Source organism: Lolium perenne, chromosome 1, assembly GCF_019359855.2.
Source record: "Lolium perenne isolate Kyuss_39 chromosome 1, Kyuss_2.0, whole genome shotgun sequence".
Taxonomy (NCBI): Eukaryota; Viridiplantae; Streptophyta; class Magnoliopsida; order Poales; family Poaceae; genus Lolium; species Lolium perenne.
The window spans coordinates 187984155-187992782 of record NC_067244.2 but is presented as its reverse complement, the minus strand read 5'-3'; the positions used below and the strand labels follow the sequence as shown (position 1 = coordinate 187992782).

The 8628-nt window shown below is 48.8% G+C and overlaps 1 long non-coding RNA gene across 1 annotated transcript; it reads left to right on the top strand.

Annotated features, from left to right (window-relative positions):
* Positions 1-6116: 6116 nt before the first annotated feature.
* On the top strand, positions 6117-8228 carry LOC127316123 (uncharacterized). Its single transcript, XR_011749952.1, has 3 exons — positions 6117-6359; positions 6860-6998; positions 7138-8228. It is a non-coding gene; the product is annotated as an uncharacterized lncRNA (long non-coding RNA).
* Positions 8229-8628: the final 400 nt, after the last annotated feature.

Below are 8628 nucleotides of genomic sequence, written 5' to 3'. Positions count from 1 at the left end.
CATATGTTGTCCGAAGCTTATTCCTTTTGCAATGTGCATGGCAACTTTTCTGCCTTATTGAGATTTTAGATTCTATTTTGAACTGCAAGCATACAAGCAGAACATTTCCAAACTTGGTTCTGCCAACAATGCTTGTTTAGTTTACAAAAGTAGTCTCCTTCATGCAATTGATATCTGTTGCCTTGCATTTATCAGAAAACTGACCAGAGCAAGAGCTTTGTCATGCTGAAAAATGTTGGTGTGAGGTGATCATGAAACTCCGATACTATTAGATGAAGCTGATTTTGCTGAGATGTGGCAATTCCATGGCGAAGTTCTGTAATATCCGGGTATTCAGAATTTCAGATTATGGTTATTACCTAAACATTGTGCTTGCCTTAACAAGGCTTGAGCGGTTTCGACACTCAAATTATTGAAACAGGCATGGAAATGACTAAAAGTGATTGGCAAGAAGAAAATGTGACCTAGGAAAATCGCGATGGGTAGTGTCAAACCAAGGCTTGGTATTTACACTGAAGTAACTTACTTTGTGAAGTGGACAAAGCTGGTATATGGATGACATACTGAAAAGAGGGTGACATGGCGAATTAGACTTTGCTCCTTCTGAGCATCTTTCTTGTGTTTTCAGTTTGGTATGGTCTAGAGCTTAGGTTAACTGAATCAGCAAAGGTTGAAAATTAGTGTTTCCCAAAATTGTAGCTTCCTAGCGTTGCATGCTAATCGAAGTTGCCTTCTTTCTAGGTCACCCTTGCAAATATGGTCAATGAGGCGTAGAAACATAATCTCATTCTGTCTATCTGTCTCTTGCATTCTCCCGGTTCATTCAGTGTATTGTAAAGCCGAAATGGAGGGTCTTGAGTATGTGCTCCAATACTTAATCATGAGAAGTAGATTACAGCTTCTGGTCGTTGCCCATCGTCGCCAGACACTTTGTTTGGTCTTGAATTACAGTACTGACTTCTGGCTGTCAGAACGAGTGATCTGGCAGGCGGATTTGTGATCATTCTAGACTGCTGGATGGTAAAATGAACATACGCAATCCACATTTTTACTATACACAAGATTTTAAAATACTTGACCTCGGAATAATTATCTTATTTTCTTTGATCCGGTAGTTCTTTCCCGGGGCTATATTGTCTCATTCACAACAAACCGCTACAATTACCATGCTGGAGATGAACTGCCGAACTCTGATGCACTGATGCAGCGTGAAGCATGTTAACAACGTACATCTCTGGGTAGTGAACCGGCTCCTCTAACGTTGAGGAGCAAAGTAAGTGAAAATAGTGTGGTAAAGTCAGAGCACAGTAGCAATGAGTACCATATTTTGTGATGCAATTACTTACTGTAGATAATTACTGTAGCTATAAAGTTTAAACTAAATTTTATTACACCTTAATTTTACATGTATGTAGTTAATCTCAATGGGTAGGTGATGAGCATGGAAAATAGACTAAGCCCATCGACCATGCTGAACCCGTGGCAATGTTTTGGGCAATTAGTTTCAGTCTAGCTTGGAGGTATGTTGGGGTGATAAGACTGCAAACCTTCGGAAAGATGTTTCTGTCCACCCTCTTATTTGCGACTATGCTTTGGCCAGAAGTTGATGTTCAAGTCTCTGGTTATTCCAGCCAACTCGTTTCCCTATCCGAATCCACGGCTACTGATTGAGTGATTGTCGTCCATTAATGCTTCCAACACTGCAAGTGACGGCAGCAACGGACTGCTCACTAAGAGCATCTTCAGCCGTCTCCCCGACGAGGCTTCCGGCAGCTTTTTTTTACATCTGGACAACGATATTCGGCTCAGCCGCGTTCCGGCTCCTCGTTTTCCCCCGGATTTAGCCTTTAATCCATCCGGAGAGCCCAGGCCATACCCGGCTTCTCGAGGCCCGGCCAGGGACTCCGGACGAAACAAAAACGCGCGAAATGTCGAGCGGGCCCGCGTTGTCGACGTCGGAATGGGTAGTTCCCTCCATTAATTTCGTTTTTCCTCCAAAATGCGCCGCATATAACCATTTTCCCCGCCGAATTTCAGAGGAGCTACCGCCATTCTTCCCACAGTTGCAGCTCCTCCTCTTCCCTTCCACCACCATGCCGCCGAAGAAGCTCGCCGCCGATGGCGCGCCGAAGGCGAGGAAGCTGCGGGCGCCAAAACAGAGGCCGCCGGGCTGGACAAACGCGCAGTGGGCGGCGGATGTGGAGCGGCGACGGAACGAAACTCGCGGCAGGGCGGAGAGGGAGAAGAAGTTTAACGCGAAGAAGGTGGCGGCGGCAGACGAACAGGCGAGGCTGGTCTCCATTAACTTCTCCCAGCCGCGCGTCGGACAATTCCCCGGCCCATGGCCGACCCAAGGTATGATCGGCTCTCCTTCCACCTTCTCGCCGGCGTCACCGGCGACGGCCATGTTCCAGGACACCTACGCTACCGGCATGGTGGGGTTTACGCCGTCACCGCCGGAGTACGACGGTCCGATGTACGAGGGCATCTCGTCTTCCCTGCGCCGTGGGCCGCTCTCCTTCTCCAACACCGGGATGCCGCCGCCGAATGAGCCTGTGATGAACGAGATGATCACGTCGAGCCCGGGTTTCTTCACACAAGAGGAAGCAAGGGCGATGGAAGCCATCGCGTCGCGGGGTGGCATCGGCGATCAGAACAACGGTACCCAAGACGTTGACGAAGAAGATGAACATGCCGGCCTCGACTAGGACGTCGACGAAGAGGACCCGCCTAAACCCAGTGCGCCGTCTACCAAGGGGAAGAAGAGAAGGAAGAGGAACTCGCCGCCGGCCGAGCCGCGGATCAAATGGACGGGCAAAGAAGAGGAGTGCCTCGCCGAAGCTTGAAAGACCGTTTCCATGAACGGCATCACCGACGCCAATCAAAACTTCGAGACGTATTGGCAGCGGTCAAGTTGGCGTTCGACGAGCGCAAACTCGTCGATCCATACTTCAACAAGACGGTGATGGTCCGCGGCGACAAGGCAATGGGCACCCATTGGGGGATCATTCAGGAGGTGTGCAGCAAGTGGCACAACATACATGAGGAGATTGACGAACGCCCGATGAGCGGCCATGACTTTGAAGACAAGGTATGCTCACTCGCCGTGGCTCCTCCGTCGACCATGGATCGCCGAGGTTTAATCTTGATTCGCCGGCGTGTATGTGCAGATGCGGCGGGCATTCGACATGTACGCGGAAGACACCGACAGCCAGACGTTCAAGTACCTCAATGTCTTCGCCCGCATCGAGAACTGCGAGAAGTGGAAGGAGGTGTGCAAGAATCTCGGGAAGGGCGAGCAGTACAACCCCGACGATCCAGCCCCTGCCGCGTCGGCCGGCCGCCCCGAGCGCGGCCAGAAGAAGCTGAAAGAGATGAAGAAGGCGGGCCATCCAGCCGAAAGGTTGCAGGCATCCTTCGACAAGTGCTGGGCCAACGCGAGGGCACACGCCGCCGGGAGGGACGACAAGCACAACGTGTGGTGGAAGGAGATGCTCGCCATCCAGGGCGTCCAGATTGCCATGCTCAAGGAAACCTCCGCGGCGAAGAAGAGGAACACCGACCTGGCGTTCCTGATCGGCGGCAACGACGCCAACATGGACGAGGAGACGAGGGTTTGGTACGACGCCCATCGCCAAGAAATCCTCTGGCCCCCGTTGGCTGCTTCGTCCTCCGCTTCGATGTCAACTCCCGCCGCTGCGACACCGGCAGCCGCCGATGCTTCGCCGGCCGATGTCGCGCCAGATGGGGCTCAGGACGGGACCGCCGATGAGCATGTAATCCTCTAGTTTCTGTTTCGATCGCCGGAATGTGGCTGATCCGATCGCCGAACTTTGGCGATGCTTTTGTGTAGCGGGAAGATAATTTTTTGAAACTATCGCCGTTGATGGGCGAATGTCGGGTGCGACTGAGAAAATGTTGCCCCCAAGCCTTTTTTACATCCAATCCGGCGTTTGTTATATCCGGATTTTCGCCCATTAGCCTCAAACGGAGATGCTCTAAGAGCATCTCCACTCGTTGGCGCTCCCCACGCCCAAATCCGGCGAAATTTTCGTCCGGATTGGAGGAAAATTTGGCCTGGGGAGCGCCGAAGTTTCAGCCGTCCCCCCGGCAGGAAACCCCCAACCTCGACCATTTGACATATTTCAAACAAATTCGACATAAAATTTAACAAGTTCGGCGAGCAATTGGAGGAAAATTGCTGAAACAAATTCAGCGATAATCAGTACAATGTTTAACAAGTGCTGAAACAAATGAAGCACACAAGTTCACAATTTTTGAAACAAATTATGACAGACTAGTTGGCGTCAGCGTTGGCGTTGCCTCGGAGCCGGCAGGGTGGTGATGGCGGCGAGAGAGATACGAGGGGTGGGGGAGATTTTTGAGCGAGGTGGCGGTTGGATTCGTGTGTCCAGTTGCCAACAGAGCGGGCTCTTCCACGCTTTGACTCGTCCGGACTCCCCGATAGATCCCTGGGGGACGGGGGATGGCCTGGACTCGCCGGATGAATTTAAGCCCAAATCCGGATGAAATCAAGGAACCGGGGGCGCGACTAGGCCGAATTACGCCGTCCGGATGAGAAAATCGTCGCTCGGGGACTCGTCGGGGAGACGAGTGGGGATGCTCTAACACTTGTCCCCATCAACCTTCGCTGACTATAGCAGTCCAGAGATCTTGCACCGGAAAGAAAGACAACACCGGAAAAATACTCGTACTAGTTTAGAACCAGCTACGTATGTACTCCTAGCCCATCATTTTGAGAGATCCATGAAAGAAAAAACACTAGTTTCAAGTGCACCACTTTCTAAATCTTAGATTTTTTTTTGTAAGTCTTGTATAAATTTCTCCTATAAAAGCTCCAAGACTACCCTCTCAACCAGGCCATCTGAAAGGGGCAAAATGATCTGATCCGTCCGTTTCAGCCGCACAGTAAATTCTGGTTCCCACTTTTACCTACAGCCGTCCGATTCAGTGATTTTTTTCTCACCCGCTGCTGCTCGTTGAGGGTGTATGACGTCTGGGTCCGCGCTTAAGTGGGACCACTTGTTTGCTACGGTGGGCATCCGGAGTCGCGTCGCTCAGAAAATGAAATGCAGTGAAAACCTAACCTACCGCGAGCCTCTCCTCCCAATCCCGTGCCTCCTCTCCTCTCCCCCAATCTCGGCCTCCTCTCTTCCTTCCCAATCAGCCGCCGCCTCCTCTCGTTTCTCCTCCCCAATCCGGTGCAGAGGAGTGGAAAGGGACGGCGGCGACCCGTGCGGCGCCAGTGGTGGCGGACTCGCCGTTCCCCGCGAGCGAGGAGACGAGATCGGTGGGGCCCTCGACCTGCGCGAGTGGCGGCGTGCGGCGTGGCGGTGTCGACTAGCGCCGGTGTCGTCCACTCGCTCGCACTCCACCTTTCCGCCATCGCTCCCACTCCCGCCGCCCGCGTGTCCCGCGCGCCGCCCGCGCGGAACCAGCCTGGATGCGGCGGTCTTTGAGGGAGAGCTGCCGTGAGCGAGAGTGAAGTACGCCGATGCCGATCGGGATGGGAAGAGGTCGGGGAGGCTACTCCGCCGCTGCCGTGGCCGTTGCCGTGGCCGTCGCGTTCGCGTTGGTGGCGGTGGTGGCCGGCGCCGCTTCCGAGGGGGACTCGCTCGCGGGACTCGCCGGGGGCGCCGCGGGGATCGACGCCGCGCCAGGTACGTGCTCGCGCGCTTCTGCCCGTGATTTCTCCGTGTGATCGATCAGCGAGCTAGGGGGATCGGGTTTGCGTATCCAGAGTTCGATCGGTGAGTCGATCCACTTCCGTGCGCAGTGATGGCTTGATCTCTGATGGGGCCTCTGAGCCTGATTCCGCTGCCAGTCACACTCCAGTTTTATTTCAGACCTCGCGTTTGTCGGCGATTACGATCGTTTGTCCTGTCGGAAACGTGCGCAGTTTTCCGCTCAGCAAGTCCCGTCGGTGTCGGTACAAACGTCGGCATCAGCCGATCGCACCGAATTAAGTCCATTCGCCCGTCCAGGATCGGAGAATCGAGCGATCTGCAGCAAGCAACATGGAAGAAACTTTGTTCCCACAGCACAAGTGCACGAGAGGAGAAGAAGAGCACCCGACTTGAGATGTTGAGCGTCAACCTAAAGTGACGCAGCCCGCTCGCCATGGCAGGTTGTGAGTGAGTTTTGCTCCTTCTTTTCTGAAGTTTCTTCGTGTGATTAAATGCTTTCATTATGTGATTATTTCACAGTGCAGATCAGGTGCAAAACTGTGTCATTTAGATTTATTTTCAGTGGAGTATCCTGAACCACCAAAGATTTTCTTTTTTACAGAGCATGCAACATTGAGGAATTTGATTGGAGCGCTTCACATAGTGGTCTAAGTCTCTGGTTCCTCCTATGCCAATGTCCCTTTAGTTCCGATTGTATTCACCAACTTTACACTTTCTTCCTGATTTTGTTTTGTAGTCACAATGCTACATAACTCAAGAAATGCTCCTATTCTACAAGTAACCAAATATGTTAATATTGTAGTTGTTATGCCACCTTCAGGACACATGTTAATAGTTTATTTTATATTTGAAACCTGTCTTTGTTCGTCTTTAGACAAATGAAAATCTTGAGTGTTGCCGAGTCAAAAGAACATGCTTTTCGAGACAATCATTCCGGTTCTAATGTTTACTAAATTTTGGAAAGCTTTTAATACTACTTGATTTTAACTGTCTGGCTTCAAATAGATTTATTATACAGCAAAGTAATGTTGTGGAGATTTTGCCAATGATATTGATCTAATTGGGTATGAATTTTTTCCTCTTTGTGTACGACACATGCTAGAGAATGTAAGGAACCTTAAAAGTATTTTCTTCTATTTTGCGGTTGACAGAAATCCATCATCTGAACAATGGGGGCATGGCATACTCTCTGCAGCTCACTACGGTAGGGAAGTACTTCACGTCATGTCCAAAAGCCGAGTGTACGTCGACACAGCGGGTGGGGTCGGTGTCACGTCCACTGACCGAGCGGTTTGTATGGACCTAGATATATAATTTCTATTTTGAGTTATTTGTGATTTTTGCTTGCTGAAACAATCTGATGTTTTTAATAGCTTCCAGATCATAACATGGTGGTAAATGGAAACTTATAAAATAAATTTGTTTGCAGGGTGTTGCTGAGCTGGGATGAACATTCATGGATTAATATATGTCTGTATTTTTACTAGAAGACGATGAAGATTTGAATGTCTGCATGTAATGCTTCACAATTTTACTCCTTGCTTTTGAAGGCTCTGCATGCTTCTCTTCCAACCAATTACTTACTAGGTACAACTTTATTCCTTTACCACATCATAATTGTTTTATTTACTCTTGGCGTCCATGTTTTATATTAGTACATATCCATGTATAGGCTCAAGGTGCTAATATATGCATTGTGCTTTGTGTTGATTCACCGGTTATTTAATACCGAGTTGCGTGCGTGTTTCCTTTTTAAGAATGTTTGATTTCCATGCAAACAGTGTCATATATGCAAAATGCCAAGTTAGATTTTTGCTAAACCATAGTACATATATAGCGGCAATGCTCGTTTAGTTGAGCTGTATATATGTCTTTCTAAGTTTGTGTAGTTCAATATATTTCATTTAATTGTTGAGAAAATTAGCACCTTCCCTATATCTCCTTCCATGTGCACTCTCTGTTGTGTTTTTGGTTTGCAGTGAGTAAAGGTGCAGCTTTGTTGTTCTTCCTTGCATTGAAGCATGTCGACTAAACCTTCTGCTCCTATCATGCCGCCCAAGGATTTGTTTAGAATGTGCTAATAAATATAGGTCTATGGTGTTCTCCGCTGTTGTAGCAGCAGTAGATGAGGAGCCCTACGATATCCTATATGCCCAACCTATGGTCTAAATTTTATCTACGTCTATGTATGCCACGAACTACTGACTGAAACTAAAATTTATCTGCTTTTATGCATAGCACGATCTGATGCTCAGAAATCTTTGTTTCTGCCGATATTCTCTACATATGTTTTGAATCGCTGGTGCTGTCTGTATTTATGCTGCATTTGTTGCTGTCATCTGTTTCATTTTGTGGGTTAAGAAAAAATGAAAGCAGATCTATTGAAGATATCTTTTTTAAGTACATCGGCTTTCTATGGTGTGCTTTCTGAGAGGCATTTGTGTAGCATGTCTGCATTTACTTTGTTATTTTCAACGCACATGCTCACGACATGGGTAGGCACTGAATGATTGTATTGGTCTGATGGCCATCTTTTTTATTTAGCAATTTGAGTATTTCAGCTTACTCTCAGAGATCTATCACTTGCTTAGCTATGTCAGTGTTTTCTTTTCAAATATCTTAAGGAAATGGGAGCTTCTTGTAGAGTCAAATGAGGGTGGGGTACTCCTTGATACGGATTCTTCTTCAATTTCTCATGAATGGTGATGTTGCGGTTCCACGGCTCTCGCCTTCAATATGAGTCGTGTCGTGTGAGAGCATGCAGTGTTACCAAAAAGAAATGTTAGAGTTTTTTTTTTGAAACGAGGCGAAAGCTTTGCCTTTCATTGATATAGGAGAAAAGAGTTGGCCCGTTTATGGGAAAACTGGCCGAAAACAGTTACAACACGACATCACACGCAAGCCCCGAGGCTGCGCTCCA